Below are 19,107 nucleotides of genomic sequence, written 5' to 3'. Positions count from 1 at the left end.
CTTTATTGGTATGTTAGGAAGCAGAGACAACCTCTGTTAATCCATGACTCTCCCCTGACACTCCATGGGTTCCAAATGCTTACAAACTTGCAGCATTACTGTTAATATATGCTCAGAAATCATGGTCTGAAGGTTGAAAGGCTTGGTTTTTCATCATCTTTACTTCTTTCTTCAAAAAATCTTTATCAGTCTCTTTCTCTACTTATGTTTCTCTCCCAATATTGATTTATTCTCTATTTCTACATATTCTCTCTCAAGTTATCTCTATTCTAGATTATAATATTCCATGGTTGGATTATAATCAGTTCTTGGATTTAGTTCCCATGGCTATTTTAAGATCATTCCCAAATTCTCTAGGAGCATTAAAACTTAAATCCAGTGGGAAATGTAGAGTGTGGCTCATTGATGGTCCTAACACGTACTTGTTGCCAAAGTTAATTATCTTGGTTCCAAAGGAGACAGCAGTGCCTGCCGTTTAGAGGGAGTGAGAGCTCTTGTGTAAAAGCTTTCTCACAACTTGTTGATAGTCTCATTTCTTCTCCATTTACCAGGCCAAGTGAGATTCTGAAAATATGTGTAAAAAAAAAAATAGAATGACAAAAGAGTTTAGTAGAGTCTCTCTTCCCCAATAATATTTTGGTTGGACCCATGGAATTCTGAGGTGATAGAACCTTATGCTGCTTCTCAATCAGTATGTAGGGGAGAAGCCACACAGGTGGCCCTCCAAACCTGCAACTACCTGTGACGTGAGTGAGAAATGAGTTCTTAATGTGTTAACTTTGCCTTGGTTTGTTATCACAGAAAAGCCTTGGACCAGTCTCACTAATATAGATCTTAAACTATATAGTTTAGAACTGGGAAATATTTCTAAACATGAGCTGTGTCTATGTGTAGGTAAAAAAGTATGTGTCTACACTATGTGTGTATGTGCTTACACACCTATGACCAACTTTTTGACCCCTTCCTGCAGCCTCCGTATCTTCATCTACAGAATAATGGTGGAATTAGAAGCTCTTTCAGCTTGAAACTTCTTTGAAATATTGCCTGATGCTTATCCAAAACAATCTTGCATTTATTCAGGTCTTAACATATTCTGAAGTCTTTTTAACCCAAGAACAAAGCTCAGGGCTTGGACAGACTCTGATTTTAAGTTCATCCAAATCATCTCTTTGTTGCCTTTGCCCCCTTTAAGAAAATTCCAGATGAAAGCACAAATCTGCCACATGAACTGATTTTCTGCACAGCAAGATAATTCTTTTAAGTAGTTTCTATTATAGGAAAATTAATTTCAAGGCACTTCATACAGTTCTAGTAAAATCCTTCCGCTCCACGGGGGTCCATGAGCAACATTAACTGCAGCGTTTGCTGGGTATGCCTCGTTATGACTTGGTGCAGTGAAGGATGTTTCTAAATCTTTTTTAAGTTGGGCTTTTTGAAAGTGCATTGTTTTTTTCTTGTCTCTGCATGAACATTTAAAGAAAACTGAAATTAGAGATATTTTTATATTTCAAGAACAAAAATTATTTTCTCACCTCATAAAGGAACAGAAATTACTTCTTTTGATAAAACTTTGTGGTTTATTTACTTTTATTTAGGTAACACTGTGTGTGCTTGTGTGTGCGCATGTGTGTATGTGTGGTATAACATTGATTCATGTGAGGAGGTTATTAGAAACAAATACAGAATCCCATGTACTAATAAACCCACTCCAAGAGTCAATGTTTGGTAACAGCCTTCATTCTCTCAGGTGTTCTCAAGAAAACTACATTCATTGTCTGCACACAAATTTCCATTTCAGCATCTGTTTTCTGGGAAGCCTGGCCTAAGACATCCTCAAACAAGTGCCCTAACCAGCCTCCTTATGCACAGAGTTTATGTAAAATTATATTTATCTTTTTCTTCCTTATTACACTGAGAGGAAAAAAAGACAGAGAAAATTGTGGGAAGGAACGTGGTACCCAAGATTCATCTCAGGTGAAATGATTGACTGTCCTCTACTTTCCTGAATCCATAAGATGATGTCAGGGCCCGTATTTCAGACATGGGGCTACCGAGGAAGGGATGCAGCCAGAAAGCAGAGGCTGGGAATGTCACGGTCAAGCTCCGCGAACACAGCCATGCTCCTGCCCAGTCTCCATTGTGGCCATCTCTGAAACTGAAACGAGACCACATTTATGGCAAAAATGTTTTACAAAATTATATATGATTATAGGGTTTTATTGTCTTGTTTTAATTAATGAGAATTTTTAACTTATGGTCTATAGAAAGGAGAAAAAAGTTTAAGAGAGAAATCCCACAGAATCAATTAAGAGCTTAAGAGAAATTTTTAGTTGTCTGTTTGGTGTTTCATTGTTTCTGGGTCAGGTTGTCTGGTTTGGATATCTCCCTGCCCGCCTAGCACAAAATCCTCCTGTTTATAACAGTTTATTGTTCAGAAAACCTATTTTCTGTGTTTTAGGCAGACTGAATAGGTAGAAATGGGAACGGGAGCTTAAAAGCATGACCTGTTCTTAGAAGACTGGCAAAGAATACCAGATTATCTTTATTCAACAAACTACACAGGCCTGAAAGACATACATTTGCACATTGTAAAACCAACTGAAAAACCTAATCAGAAATCAATTCTACAAACAGGAGGAGACATTTCTTTTAGTCTGAATCAATTACTTGGGAGGAAAAGACAAATTATGGGAATGGGGTAGGGCTACTATATCAGTGCAGATTCATAGATTAATATCAATGTCCCTCTTGGGTCATATGATTGCTCTCTTCTTGAGCCCAGATACAAAGAAATGAAGCATAAAATAAAAAAAAAAGTTCTTATAAACAATCTAAATGAGGCCTTTCTTTAACAGAGAAATCAGCAGCCTAGTCAAGTGAACTAACCAATCTGGTAAAGATTACACATTCGGTTAGCACGTAGAGATAGTGTTGCTTCAATGACCCATTCTGGTCTCAAATCACTAAAAAAAAGGCAATCTGAGGTCGCTGTATAGATCTTCCGGTAGAGCAAGTGGTGTTTGATCTCCATGTTGTAATTACTGACTCCACTTTGAGAAGAAACAACAAAAGGAATCTGTTTGTAAATGTCTTCGGCTATGTTACAGGTTGTTATTTGTGACTCAGCCATAAAATCTAGGTTTTCAGCTTTTTATAACAAACAATTCTACTAATTTTAATTACTTTTGTAAAGATTATACTAGTTATGTAGTGGCCAATGCTACTGAAAATGTTTTCCAGTTCAGAAGGGCCCAAGAGTCAGATTCAATACCTCCAAATGAAACAATTAATTTGTTACATAGAGAGCAGACTCTGAGAATCTTCTATGCCACTAGTCAATGAGAGGAAGACACTCGCAGTGAAAAAACACTGGGTGAAATGGGATAACCTTGACCTTAAGGGAAAAGAACAGTCATTGGCTCAAACAAACTGATGCTTTCTAGGTTCCAGATAAAATAATAAATGCAGCATATTTGAAATGTTAGGAGTTCTTTTAATAACAATGGTGCTCCCTTCTCATACTTATGCTTCTTATTGACTGCTGTGTAAGAAAACACAAGAGAAAATATCTTTTCCAGTTTCTGTCAAACTAAATTACACAAAAAGAGATTGCAGGAGTGCTTTGTAAATGCTAAATTTTTAATCAAAGATTTATTATTATTTTATGTTCTATAAGAAAGTGAATTCAGTGTACCTCAGAGATTTATATCTGATGTTAAAGAAATCTAGAGGTGTAGAATCTCACCTCTTCCAGCCACTGTGGCCTGTGGAACACCACTTGAGATTACATAACTTCACTGGGAGACTCATTAAAACTGAGGACTGTTGTTGAATGCCTAATATCATCAATTGTATAAAACTTACTATAGTATTTGGTTTGTAGAACATAAATACATAGCTTGTTAATGTAAATTATGCAGAATATAAGACTATATCTTTGGTTCACATATATGCATAATTATCACCTCTCCCTGAAAACTCTGTCTTATTCTGATTATTTAATAAAAATGTAGTACTCATTAGCTATTGCACAGTTTAATAAACTCTATGGGCATAAGCAATTAAAATCACATTTTGAGAGGCCACCATGATCTTAACACTGTGAAAGTTGTTGTGGGACAAAAATATCTCAGAGTCTCTACTCCCCAGTGACTTGCAGAGTATGGCACAAGGCAGCTATTGATAAAGTGAAATAACACCAAACCAGTGCAAATATGATTCAGAGGAATGAGAGACTGCTAGGAGTTGATATGATGAGAAGTAAATCTGGAGGTAGGGGAAATAAAGCATGGGTTATAAATTGGTCCTTGACGTATGGATATGTAGTTAATTCCTATCAGCCGGAGAAAGAGTCAGAGAATGATGTTTAAAGCAGAGGAAATATTGTGAGCAAAGTAAGAAGGATAGGAAAAGGAAAAGCCAAAAGTATTGGATGAAAGTGAGTCAAAAGGTTTTCTAGAGCAGAGAGTAGATGTAATGGAGACAGTCCTTAAAAGACTTTGTATACCATATGGCTTTTCATGTTACATGCTTAGGGCAGGTTCTCCCGGAAACATGATGAGATGGAAATTTGTGTGCAGACAATGCGTGTAGTCCTCCTGAGAGAACTGAAGGAAGCTGGGCAAGAGAGAGCTGGTAAATGAAGCTCTTTGTTATTAATCATTGAACCTTTACATAGACATATTGGCAAATGGGATTCTGTTTTTGTCTTTAATAGCCCCCTCAAATGAATCATTGTTACCCTACACACACACTCTCACACACAAAAACACAGAAATCAAGTATGTAAATAAAAGTTAATAAGCCACAAGTTGTATCAGAAGAAATCCGTTCTGATTTTTTTACATGCAGTAGGGTTTATGAGCAACAATCACTGTTCCGTGTTTGCTGGGTGTGCCTTGTTGTTCCCGGCACAGTCAAAGGTGTTTTAAATTTCTTTTTAAAGTTAGGATTTTTGAAAATGCATTACTTTTCTTCTTGTCCCTGCATGAACATTTAAAGAAAAATGTAATGGGTAGGTCAGTTGGTTAGAGAATCATCCTAATACACCAAGGTTGTGGGTTTGATCCCCAATTAGAGCACATACAAGAATCAACCAGTGAGTGTGTAAATAAGTGGAACAACAAATTGATGTTTCTTTCTCTTTCTCTCTCTCTTCCTCTCGCTCTAAAATCAATAAATAAAAAGTTTAAAAAACTATAAGTTGAGATATCTTTAACTGTATGATACCACAGTCCATTCCATTTGTATTCACCTATAGCTATACACAATTTTTAAATTTCTTTAACCAAAATTGGCTACCTTACCTTTTTATGGGTCTTTTAGAGCGCAAATCACATTTTCTTTTTTTTGTCATGTGACATCTTCTTTCCAAAGGAAAGGAATGTTTGGTGTGCCTCTAATGGAGTGAACAAGTTCAGAAATGACACCTGTTTTTAGGACATGGCATCTGAAAGGGGGTTGAGTAGTACTGTGAAATCACATTATATCTCTTCTGCCTTCATGTTACAGTAACTGGAAATTAGAAAGCAAGAGACCAAAATGAGAAAATAAATGTGATTTAAAGAATAAAAAGTTAAGCAAAAGGGGAATTGAATAAAAGGAAAATAAAATTGGAATTTAAGGTTGACAGTCCTGTCTTTCAGCTTTTCTCCACCACCTGGACACGGTGGTCTCCTCATTAATTTGTTGCCAGGCTAGATGCCTACCCTAAGGGGCTTGGAGTGAAGCAGCTTCTGATGAGTTAGAGGTGAGAGGCTCGTTTCCCAGACCCAACTCACCGAAACAGAAATGAGGCATTCAGTTCCCCAGCTACAAGCTTCTAAACCTAACAGTGCACTGTGCATAAAGAACAGCGAACATTTCCCTTAATCACTCCTGATCAAACTGCAGCCTGGTTTATTGGCATGTCTATCAGGGGTAATTTGGTAACCTGTCTTCCCTCCCAGAACTCTGAGTTGACAATATCAGACCTCAATGCCTACTGTACTAGAGCCAAATAAGGCAGCGGCTACACTAATGGGGTCAAGTTTCAAGTGTGACTTCCAGAGTCTTTCAGTTATCAGAGCGAGAGCATAGGTGTGGTTCCCCTCAGCTGTGGAAGAGGTACCCTGATTGTACTTCATGAAGTGTATCATCCTGAGGTCCACACCCCAGTTTCTATAATAATTCTGGGTCTAGGTGGGAAAGCCCTGATAGTTACTTCATAAAGGCAAGAAAGCATGGGAATATAGGTAGATATGCATACACTTTTTTTTTTATCAGAACATGGGAAAAAGCCTTTCAAAGCTCATCATATCATGGAATGGCTACTTCCTCATCTTTAGATAGAAGGAGCAGACTGCTGTGAGTCTTTGTGTCAAAGCCTATGTGAGAGTCCCACAATGGTGCCCATGCCTCACATTCCTCTGCAGAATGTGCTGTGTCCCTTGTTGATGTGTTATAACCAGAATCTGTGATCCTGGAGACAGTGGCAGCAGTGGGGCTGGGGTAAGCATGTGACTGCAGGGCAGTGTGGAGCTCTGTGTCGGATTGGAAGTCTGTAACCTGAGGAAGCATGGCTGACAGGAAATGGGAACCAATCATCAGAGTACATGCAGTCCCCAAGTAACAAACAAGAGAGGTTCTGCAGGTGTGAAAATGTTTACGTACTTATATGCACAGAGAAGTAAAAATAAATACTAGGTTAAGACAAACATCTGTCTAAGTTGCATTTAGTAGGTAAACGTACCTGTTCCAACTTATATACAAATTCAGTTTAGGAACAAACAACAGAACCTGTCTCGTATGTAACCCAGGGACTGCCCATAGGCTGACCACAAAAAATATTTTGTTTGTATGGCCCATTTGCCTAAAGGGTTAAGACAACTCTAGCTATTGAAAAATTTCTGTTAGTGTCCAGAGACAGAAAAAAAAAAATCTTTCTAGAAGCCAAGCAAATTTCCCCATAAAAAGTGCTTCATATGATTTTTTCTGACTCTAAATGTGGAGTGAGTGTTGCCATTCCCGCACCCTCATGAGAATGACTGAGGGTGGAGGGAGTGAGAGCTAAAAACTTGGCCATCTTCAGTGAGCTGCTTCCCTTGAAACTAGATTGCTGTTATTAATGATGATGGTTTTCATTTACAACAGTGTTGGATTGTAATTATTTCCTGGTATAAATTGCTTACTCACTTCCTCCCCCAATTAGTTGACCTATTGCTGCCTCTGTACTTTTTTGTTCTTACTTCAATATCTGGATAAATAGCTTGCTTGTGGATAGAACTATTCTTCAGCAGTTCTGATAGATTTTTTTCTTTCTCTTATAAATTGCTCAATAAAATTGAAGAACATAAAAAGGGCACCAGAGGTGATTAAGTGTGATATTTTCTCAAACTGTATTTGATTGCCTTGCGGTTCACATTAAGATAAAAGCTTTCGAACTAACTTAACAAACAGCAAGCTTCAGAGCTTGCTGTTTCGAGAGACTGGTTTCAGGCAATGCTCAGGGTCTCAATATGAAGTTCATTAGTGGGAAGAGAGTGAGGGGTACAAAACCCATACTCACTTTGAGAGATTGTTGCTCCATTTCTTAAAATTAGGAAAAATATATTTTCAAAGTCCTCTTCTTTAACTTCTGCATGTATGCATGTCAGAAACCTGGGTAGAGGAAGAGATAAAACAATAAGCCCACAAATGTCCATTTCCAATCAATAAAGCTATAGAGAATCAATTGAGTCTTTACCAACACATCTGCTGTTTGCTTCATTTTTTGCCACTCACTATGTTAACCATTCTAGAAAAGTCAAAATCCTTTTCCAACAGGAGATATCAGAGTATGTGACAGGATGCTATAAAACAATGTAAGATAATTTGATTTAAAACTGGACAAAGTGTTTCAGATTTAAAGTGCTAAGGTGATTTGGAAGGGCACAAGAAAATTAAATAGTAAGTCTTCTTGGAGGAAAGGGTCCAAGAAAGAAGAGTGCAATTTAATTGCACAAAGAGGGAAAGAGAAGCAACGAAATTGGGCAGGAAGTCATGAGTTAGTCTGTCTCTCCTACTGCTAACGGATGGCACTGCCATAGTTAAATCATATCTCTATTACTTTCTCCTTGTTCTTAATTCAAGTCCTCCTTGTGCTGGGTGAGTGAACAGGTTTCTATTTGCTGAATTCATTTTATGTAATAATAAAATAATCTTGATCCTTAATGTGAATTTTAAAAAAAGAAATTGATTTTTAGCTTCAGAAATCTCGATTAATTGAGACCACTTAAACTGCCTGGCAGTCTGAGATTTAAAAAGCCCTAGGCAAAGACGTGCAGGAACACTGGAAGGTGGCATTGTTGCCATTCCTCCATCGCAGGGCAGCATCTTTCTCCTTGACCCACCCACCCAATTCTACCACTTGTCAGACTTAATTAATGCTTCCTTGAATTGTGCACTAACAAAGAAGGAGAAAATAAAAACCCAAAGGGCAGAAGATAAGTCAGAATACCATTAGAACTCTGAGTCCAAGAGCAAGTCAACACATCATAAAAATAAACAAATAATAGGCAGACAAACAAAAAACCCTAGAAACTATGATGCATACTATGAAGTTAGAGTCTTCATCACTATTATTTTCTATGTTTTGACCATATTTACAGGTAGAAATAAAGCCAATGTTGGAAAAAGGATGGAGCATTACTTTGTGTCTGATAGATTATAGTCCATACAAATACTCATATACTTGCTACTGTTTACTGTCATGCATATGTGCTATCTTTCATTCAAGAAAATTTTATTGAATATTGACTGTACATCAGATAATGTGCCATGTATACTTGGAATATAAAAATAAATCTGACAGAATCAGTGTGCAGTAAGTGAGTTATAACTGCATTGTTTAATCTATGAAAGTAGTAGGTAGGGCGATACAGAGAGAACATAAAGAAGTGATACATCCTGTTATGGCTTATAGGAGGTTGATGACAGTACATAGGTCATAGAAATGTTAACATTGTCAATGAGTAGGATTTTCACAGAAAGTGAGCAGGAGGAGAAAAGGACTGCAGAATGCATTTTGCATAAGGATGTGTCATGAGCAAAGGCAAAGAAGCCTGTAACAGACAAATGTACTGGGACTACTACATGGTCAGGATTGTCAGACTCTGATATGCTCAAACTTGCAAAATCAAGTAGAAGCAGATAATTAAAGATAATAAAATCACACTGGAAAAGCCAGTTAGTGATACTTTCATTTAGTCCATTTTTTTTTTTTTGTCAAAACAATTATTTCATGAGTTCCAGTAAATAAAAGAGGTAATTGGAAACATAACAAGGTTTAGGCTGGAGGAGAACAGAAGACCCTTTTTTCACTCACTTCCATTTTCCTTGTCTTATGGTTGCTTGAGATCCATTACTATGCCTTTGAAAGGATAAATTTACATCCATTTATACATCTGTTGATCTATCTATTCATCTTTTTACTATTATGGTTTTTAAAAGGCCTTTATATTTTTAAACAAGGACATTTTTCTATTAATAATATACTACGCCCAAAAATTAGGTGATATTTCAAAATGAAGTGATAAAATATCTCCTAATTTTTGTGAGCAGTATATTTAATCTCAGGAACTTAAACTGGGAAGATAAAGTAACAGGGATTGGGATCAACCTAATGCATGAAATAAACAAATAAGAATAAAATACAAACAAAATAACCCCAGACAGACAAAATATATGAAATAACAGTTTTCACTCCCCTGGGTTATTAACTGGACTTTAGGTAACAAAGACTAGAGATGTCTGAGAGACTGGAAACAAGGAGGTGAGCAAGTCATTACCCTAGCTTATTGCTTTGAGAGAGTTTTCTGGCCATCACACCAGGGAAAGGAAAATGAGAGAGATCCTAGAAAACATCCTCAGTTACAGAGACAGATTGGAGAATGTGGGAAGGCAAAGGTAGCTAACGTTCATAGGAAAACGTACTAAAAAGGCACAGATATGCAGAGAGAGAATCCTAGAGATCTACAAAGAATCTGCCCTCAAGTATTTAGCAGAGTATTGATCAGCAAATGTATGTGAGAAAATGCCTGACAGCTGACATAAGGGAAAAGATCATCCTAAAGAAGCAGAAAGCCCAGCAGTCATGCAGAAGAGGGAATAGTCTGTTTCTGCCAGTTGGGCTGGGAAAATGTATAATTCATGGGGCATCAGGGAAAATATTCAGAAAGATCTTGCCTCAGTTGTAGACAACAATCAATCCTATATGGAACACTTCAGACCCATCTAACAAACCATAGAATCAAAACCTGAAAGGATCAAATTGTTTTACAGTAACATAACTGTATCCCAGAATAAAGTTCAAATATATTTATAAAAATACAAAAATTTCCAGATTCTAAAAAAGTGAAATGCACAATGTCTGACAGCCAACCCAAAGTATCAAGGCATGCTAAGGGACATAATTGCAGAACAGAACACATGATGAGAAAAAGAAGTAAATCAAATCAACACCAAAATGATACAGATATAATAACTAGTAGACAAGGACATTAAAGAGAGTTTGTTCAAATATTAAAAAGATAAGGATGATATTAAAAAATGTCCCACATCAAACTTCTAGAGATATGTATGGCCAGGAGCTGCCACTATTGTGGCCATGCACATGCAAGTTCCCATTGAATTTGTACAGACAATAAAGAAACAGTGGAGCCAAAATATGGTGGGCCATTCCTTTATTAAAGTGTCGCACCAGCCAACGAGCAAACACACAGGGAAAACACTTCCCTCTTCATTCAGGGCTCACAAAGCCCTGACACATTCTCTGGTTTCAGAACCAGGAGAATCTTCTCTGGTTCCTTCTAGAATCAAAGGTCCCCAAAGTCTCCATAGGGCTCCAAAAGCCCCTCAGCTCTGGTTCCCCATCTGCACACTTTTTCCTCTCTGCACAAACTGGCTTCTTCATTAGCACTCTGCATTCTCTCTGCTTTCTCTCTCTGCAAACACTGCTTCTTTCTTCTTCTCCTTCTTTTCTCTCTTCAAAACTTTCTGGCATGAAAACATCACCTCCAGCAAACATTAGTAAAACAATGACCCTTCCCAAGCAGGAAGGTAATTTGCAATTTCACAGTCCAAATATACCTGGTGCTGCCCAGCCCCCAATGCAAACTATAAGGAAGCAAACACAAAAATCTTATTTTACAAACTTATTTGACCAACAAGATAAGAACTTTAATATCTGAGACTTTTAAAAATGCATTGCATGTGTCTTACATCCTGTTACATATTTCAGAAAAAAAAACAATCAGTAAACTTGAAGAAACAGCAACCAAAAATGTCCAAAATAAATTTTAAAAAATTTTCAAAAGGCCTGACCTGTGGTGGCGCAGTGGATAAAGCGTCGACCTGGAAATGCTGAGGTCGCCAGTTCAAAACCCTGGACTTGCCTGGTCAAGGCACATATGGGAGTTGATGCTTCCAGCTCCCCCCCTCCTTTCTCTCTCTCTCTGTCTCTCCCTATCCTCTCTAAAATGAATAAATAAATAAATAAATTAAAAAAAATTTTTCAAAAATGTAGAAGCCTATATAGAAGTCCTCAAAAAAGAAAACAAATAAAGAAACATAAAAAAAAGTTTTTAAAAAAAATAGTAGTAAAAAATTTTCAGAACTGATAAAAATTGCAAACTGACAGATCCAAGAACTCAAGCAAAGGAAATGTGGGGGAACAAAACAACATCAAAGCACGTCATAATCAAATCGACCAAATTCAAGGATGAAGATAAAATCTTTAACTAGAAAAAGAAGACGTATTCCATATAGAATAAAAAGATAAAGATGACAGCAGATATTTCATCAAAAACAATGTAACGAAAGAGACCTTGAAAAAGTCATTAAATCATTAAGAGAAAAAATATATAAAATTCTGCACCAAGTGAAAAATATCTTTCAAAAACTTAAAAGACTTCTTGGGATATATAAGTGCTTAAACAACTGATCAGCGGCAAACCCCTATTATAAGACATATTTAAAAAGGTCTTCTAGAAGAAAAAAAATAATAATACTATCTGTAAAAATGAAGAGCATCAGTAATGTTTATTGCATATTAATAACACATTGTTATTATTTAAATTTCTAAAACTAGTTGACTGGTTATAACTATTAAACTATGTAGTATGTGGTTTATAACCTATATAAAAGTGAAATATGTGACAACCAAAATGAAAAACGTGTGGGGAGGATAAATAGACATATTAAGTTTAAGGTTCTTATACTATCCTTGAAGTGATATATTTTCAAGTTAGGCTGTGATAAGTTAAAGTTGTATACCACAAACTTTTCAGCATCAACTAAAATAAGAATCTGAAGAGTTACTACCAATAAGCCCGTAAAGGAGTAAAGGATATGCTGTCCTGCTTTCTTACAAAATATTTCAATGGACCTCAATGTAGTCTTTTATTTTTTCTATACAGGCAAAGAATTTGGATGTGAACATTGATTTTTTCCATTTATATCCAGATAGTTTGTGAACACTTTCTCTAGTCCTTTTTTTTTTTTTTTATTTTATTTTTTTTTTTTTTGTATTTTTCTGAAGCTGGAAACGGGGAGAGACAGTCAGACAGACTCCCGCATGCGCCCCACCAGGATCCACCCGGCACGATGCTCTGCCCCTCCGGGGCGTCGCTCTGCCGTGACCAGAGCCACTCTAGCGCCTGGGGCAGAGACCAAGGAGCCATCCCCAGCGCCCGGGCCATCTTTGCTCCAATGGAGCCTCGGCTGCGGGAGGGGAAGAGAGAGACAGAGAGGAAGGAGGGGGTGGGGGTGGAGAAGCAAATGGGCGCCTCTCCTATGTGCCCTGGCCGGGAATCGAACCCGGGTCCCCCGCATACCAGGCCGATGCTCTACCACTGAGCCAACCGGCCAGGGCCCACTTTCTCTAGTCTTAAGCTTTCCCTTGCCTCATTCTCTCCTCATGAATTCCCAAACTGCTGCTTACTCTTCACATAAAGTAATGGATATTTTCAGTTATGGGTTTCACTTTTATCTCATATCTCATTTAAAAATTACAAATTTCAAGAAAACTCATAAAAACAAGAGAGTGATAAAATAATTTCCTGGGAAAAGGACTAAACAGATCTATATTAGAGATAAAATGGAAATTAATATATTGATTAATTCTTTTACTCAGAAAAAATATAATAGAAATTAAGTTTTTAGAAGTTGATATGAGAAAAAAAATCTGGAAATATTGTAGGTGGTCCTCCCACTAAAGAACTTTTATTCTTATTGGAGATGAATAACGTTTCAAAACATTGTGAAGAAACAGAAGTTTTTGTTTAAGTTTTCGTAATAGGTGTTGGTACTGTTAGCAGCAGCACAAAGAAAGAAGTCAGAATGATTGGGTTTGATAATCAAGCGGTCAGGGTTGAGAGAGACAAGTGCAGCCCCCTCCTCCCAGCATTAAGTCCTGGGCGGGCAGAGGAAGGAGCTACCAGTCATTAACCCTAGCACACTTAGAAACTGAACTGTGCTTGGCTGCTCAAGTCTCTTAGTTCAAGTTCTTTAGAGAAAACCCTATGAAGGAAACAACCCAGATTTATCTTTTATGAATTATTCATCATTATCATTATTAGCTCTCATAATTCCAGCCACACTGCTCATGTGGCTCTGTCTTTTTGCTTAAGTCATATAAAACTCAGCTGACAAAACATTAGCAGGCATACCATGGGGAATTTGGGGGGCCTGGTTTAGCTGATTATAGCTGCCTCCACTTCCATTTCTAGTGATTTTTTGCGTACACATAACTAACTTTGCTTGCAACTTTCAAACACAAAGTTTCCAAAAAAGGGAAGTGTAACAAAGCAATAGCTTGAAGCCAATCAGTCTTCTCAAAGACTGTGATGTCTGGGCAGGGTCAGCTTCATGAGGAACAATAGCAACCACTCACTATTCATCCACAGTGCAGGGGGCACAGTGATGGGCAGATGATGTACAATAGTATGGTAGACCACATCTCATTTCTTATGCCCACTCAACCAGTCAGAGATTTATGGTATAAAATCATCGTTTCCACTGATATTCTAATTGTCACTGAGACTGATCTATTCTTTGAATTTAGGCCTAACCTCATAAAAATGCAAATATATAAGTAAGAGGTTGCATCCCAGCTCCTGTCCCTTTATTATAAATCTATTCATTAGATTATTCTCTCCAAGCCAACAGCAAAGGGAATGGATCAAGAGCATAGCCTCTCTGTTTGGAGGGAGAAGAACTAGCAACAAAGGGATCCAAAGAGTTGGTCTGGCTGCAGGTCTGAGCTGGTTGCCTACTGCTCTGTTTTCGTTACTCTCAGAGTCCCTCTGGGATTCTCATAGATTTTGGAGCTGATCTGTCAGGCTACAGGGAGAAGCAAATTCTACACAATAGTGTAATATAAGCTGAAACTCCTAGTTTTTCTTTCTTTCTTTCTTTTCTTCTTTCTTTCTTTCCTTCTTTCTTTCCTTCTTTCTTTCTCTCTCTCTTTCTCTCTGTCTCTCTGTCTCTCTATCTCTATCTCTTTCTCTCTGTTTTATTGATTTTAGAGAAAAAGGGAGAGAGAGAGTAAAATATTGATTTGTTGTTTGACTTACTGATGTATTCATTGGTTGCTTCCTGTATGTGCCCTGACCATGGATCAAACCTGCAACCCTGACTATCAGGATGATACTGTAACCAATTGAGCTACCCCGCCAGGGCCCTCATGGTTATTTCTTTCTCTATCACCAGGACATGCCAAAACTCTAGGAAGAACCATTTGTAAGATACTGTTAATTGAGAAAAAGTGTTCTTCAGGCCTTTTATTTTAGAAGGTAAGAAAAAGAAGGTGGTACTTATTTACAGAGCTTCATATCTGTTTTATTCTATTCAACTATACAACAACCTTGTAAAATAAATGTTACTGAACTTTTTTATGTGTGAAGTGTAGGGGAAGAGAAACTTTTACTTAACCGTCTCAGTGTCCTTGTCTGTGTCTGAAAATAAAGCTGACAAAAACAGATCAAGAGGAGAAAGCATACAAATATATTTAATATGTTTTATATGACATGGGAACTTGCATAGGAAATGAAACCCCCAAGAGACAGTTAGAACTGAATATTTTAAGATAGATTTGATAAAAAGTTGACAGTCGTGGAGGGGTAATTGCAGTAACCTGGAGGAAACAGCCAGGCCTGGGTGTTAAAATTCTTCTTGGGGTTCCTTTGTTTGGATTCCACTCTGTGTTCTTTTGTTTTCAGAGCCAAGGATGATTCTCTCTGCGCATAAGGAGGGCACCTTTCAAATGAGGGTTTTTTTTAATTTTACTAATAAAATTAAATTTAATGGGGTGACATTGATCAATAAAAGTACATAGGTTTTAAGCAAATATTTCTATAGCATCTGATTGTGTTGTGTGCCCATCACCCAAAGTCTAATCATTTTTCGTCACCTTATATTTGGCCCTCTTTACTCTCCTCCCCCACAACCTTCCTCCCCCTGGGTAACCATTTCCCTTTTATCTATGTCCACGAGTTTCACCTTTATATCCCACCCAAATGAGGGCTTTTTGACTTGTTTCAGGGAAGACTGGTAAGGGATTGGGAAGTAGAGGTTCATGAATCGGGGAGGTCACAGTGACCTCCTTCCTTCTAATATTTTCTCAAATTTCTTCAGTTTCAATATCCAAGGAGCCATATTTTGAGGTAGCATATCCCAAAGCTTTCAGAAGAAACAGAGACTCAAAAAGCTTAAGTGTCTTGAGTCAATTCTTCATTTAACAAATATTTATTGTGCTGGACATGGTTACATGTGATGGGGCAGCACTAGTGTAAAAACAAAGACTACGTAAATACCCTATCTTAAGGAGCTTACAATATCATGAGGAAAACCACCAATTACAGTCTGTGGCAGAGACACAGTTTGAACCCACTTCTGACCCATATCCCCCTCATTATATGTGGTTATTAATCAGCAAAGCTAAAGAAGTTCATGTATTAGAAAGGCTCAAGTTCATCATTATGGCAGACAGGCTGAGGGAGAGCTACATCCATCTGCGTTCTCTGTGGGTTTTTCCGTGCAGCCTGGGTTCCTCGGGAGGATGGCTCTAGATATTCGTGTCTGTAAATGAGAGCAGCTGCCAGGTGAAAGCATGTGCTGAGATGTTCCAGGTCCTAGAGTATTGTGAGACAATGCAGGAACTCTGTTTGGGAGAGTCCAGTTTTCCCACTTCAAGGGATGCCTCAGCCTTGGACTTCTTTAAGTTGATTTGTTGCAGGGACAGTACTTTCCTCTGTTTCTGAACAGCAGCGCCCTGTGTCCAACCTCACGACAGCCACACCAGGAGGAGGGAACACTACATCCTGCCAGTTTGCAAAGCTATCTCGAGGGCCTTCCAAAGCCCAGATTTCCTTGAGAGGGGGTGGCGCAGAACAGGAGTCCCCAATAAATCTGGATGGCGTTGGGTCTAGAAGCTAAATATTAGTGAGCGTGAGCTGGCTGGCAGGCCTGGCAGACACAGACCCGTGTTCTCACACGCTCACACTCACACCTACACACACACTCACACACACAACCCCTGGTGGAGTGGGAAATTAGTCAGCGGAGGCCTGACAAAGTGCTTCCTACACATGCTGTTCTGTCAGGCGGCACAGCTTCTAGGGCTTCAGAGGTAATTACATGGATTTTCTGTCTTGTACTTGCAAAAACACAGCCCGCTCGGCACCGCCACTGCTGGCTCGTCGCTGACAACACCGTTGGCTCTGGCAGGCAGCAGGCTGCAAGAGGATGTTTACATGCTCTCTTTTACCAATTCAAACCCCAAGAAGGCTCCGGAGGTTCCAGGGGAAGGAAGAGGGGTGAGAGTTTGTTTGAGGGGAAGAAGCGTGTAGAGAAGTGTCCCGGATGACCAAGTAAAACATTCCCCGGGAGATGAGGGTGCACAGAGTGGGGAGCAGGCTGCGGTAATGGTATATTAATGAGGTTTTCTTTCTTTCCTTTCATCCATCAGCACAACTACCTGGCTAGTAATATCCATTTTGCTTTCAATCTAGCCACCTATCAATCAACAGTCATTAGACACCCGTTACGCCCTAAATTCTAGTCCGGGCAATTTGTGAGTACCTGGTGTGGAGGTAAGACAGAAAGCACAGCCCCTGCTTACAAGGAGATTACACGGGAGTTGGGAAGACAATCACTGTACTCATTTCAGGAAAACTGAAAGATGATAGTCAGTGATTTGTGAGCAAATGGGCATGGAGTGCAGACGTTAATATCAAGTCTACCCACTGTTTGGGATGTACCATTTCCTAGTCTGTGTCTTAATGGCAATTGTAACCAAGAAATGGAATCCAGAAAGAGGAATAGCTAGAAAACAGAAGTATTGAGGTATTTCACCCTCTCAAGGCCAAAAAGGGACAGGACAGACCAAAGCAAGGTAATAGTTACTATGTGTGGGGGTCTAAATTTTCTATCCCTATTAATTAAGTTTGGGTAATTCTTTGTATTCATTCTGATTCCTAGACTACTGACCCATGCTCTGTGGGGGCCTTGGAGTCATCAGTAATATAAAGAATTGGAAAGGGGCCTGGACTAAAGCAAGGATTTGTGACTTTGCTACTAATTGTATCTGTGACCTTGGACAAATCAGTTTACTTTCTGGTTTTCACCAAGGCCTACCAACCACTCAGTCTCCTACAATTCTATGTTCATGTCCCTCTCTGGGTTTTCACTCAAATGATTCTCCTTCTCTAATGCTTCCCACGCCCCTTCAGCCATCAAAACCTAGATGGATTTCCAGGCCTGAATCAGGGCCACTACCTACCTGCGGCCTTACCATCTATTCCGGTCTGTATTCTCCTTTCTCCTCTGAATCCCTATAGCAATTTATTAGATCCTAGGGGTCAAGCATTAGGGGCCATATTGATGTTATTCCTTAATGGCTGTGTCTGTATTTTCCCTCTGTGCCTCTAAGTGGTACATGGCATATTAAGGCTCTGGGTGGAGATGGAAAAAACTGTTGTTGTTGTTTTTATTACATCTCTCAAGGAGCCAGATATGATTAGGAGGAGAAACTAGATTCAGAGTAGGAGATGTTTGGCTGGAACAAGGCAAAAAACAAAATAAAACAAAGTCAACAGGATACTTGTTAAGTGATTCTTCCCAAACCAAGACCAAGCCTAACAAGTCCAGACTCCCTTACCATTTTGTTTCTCTGTTGACTATCTAGTTCTTTTCCTTAGAGATCTTTCAGTGAACTGTATCAATTACATAATTTATATATATATATATGTGTGTGTGTGTGTGTGTATATATATATATATATATATATATATATATATATATATATAAAATCCCAAAGGTTCATCAAAAATAAGTCTTTTTTACCTTTTGATAAATAGTTTATCTCTCTATCTATCTACCTACCTACCTACCTACCTACCTATCTATTATTTATTGGCCTATCCTTGCAAATTAATGCATAGAAAACAAGCTACATTTTGAATTTATTAACTGCATTATAGCTCATGGTTACTTAATGAGGTAGGTGCTATTTTGTTTCATTTTATGGATTATAAAACTAAAGCTTGGGAAGATTAGGTTTGAGTTCTTATAGCTAGTAGGGGACACTGAATTTCAACCTAGTCTGCCTGTTTCCAGTCTTTCCATCACTCACACCTCCTAAATAAATTTAATATATGTAATAAGCAGAATTATATAATCCCTGAAATGTACAAAAACAGTACTTTTTTTGTAGGGAAATTAGTGTGTTAGAATTTAGAAGTGAATAGGAGTAGAGAGAATGATGGGTAATTGGGGGGACTTTTTCAGTACAGGTAGTTAAATTAAGTTATTCTGTGCTACCCAAAACAATTTCTCACCGGTGAATTCGTGTAACATAGTGCTGTCTTAATATATTTAAAATACATGAGAGTCTCTCAAGTCAAAGCAAGGAAAGAATCGGCAGAAAGTTCCAAGTGGAGACAGTGCGTGCAGAGGTTTACAGAAAGGAGATGATTCTCTTTGGGTGCTACAATCACTCTTTCAACTCACTCGAGTCCCATTTGTAGTACTGAAGAAGTAGCCTGAAATAGACTGTGACAGTAAATGGCTCTCCTACAGAAAAATAATTTA

This window comes from Saccopteryx leptura, chromosome 11 (assembly GCF_036850995.1).
Source record: "Saccopteryx leptura isolate mSacLep1 chromosome 11, mSacLep1_pri_phased_curated, whole genome shotgun sequence".
NCBI classification, from domain to species: Eukaryota; Metazoa; Chordata; class Mammalia; order Chiroptera; family Emballonuridae; genus Saccopteryx; species Saccopteryx leptura.
This window is presented reverse-complemented; position numbering follows the sequence as displayed.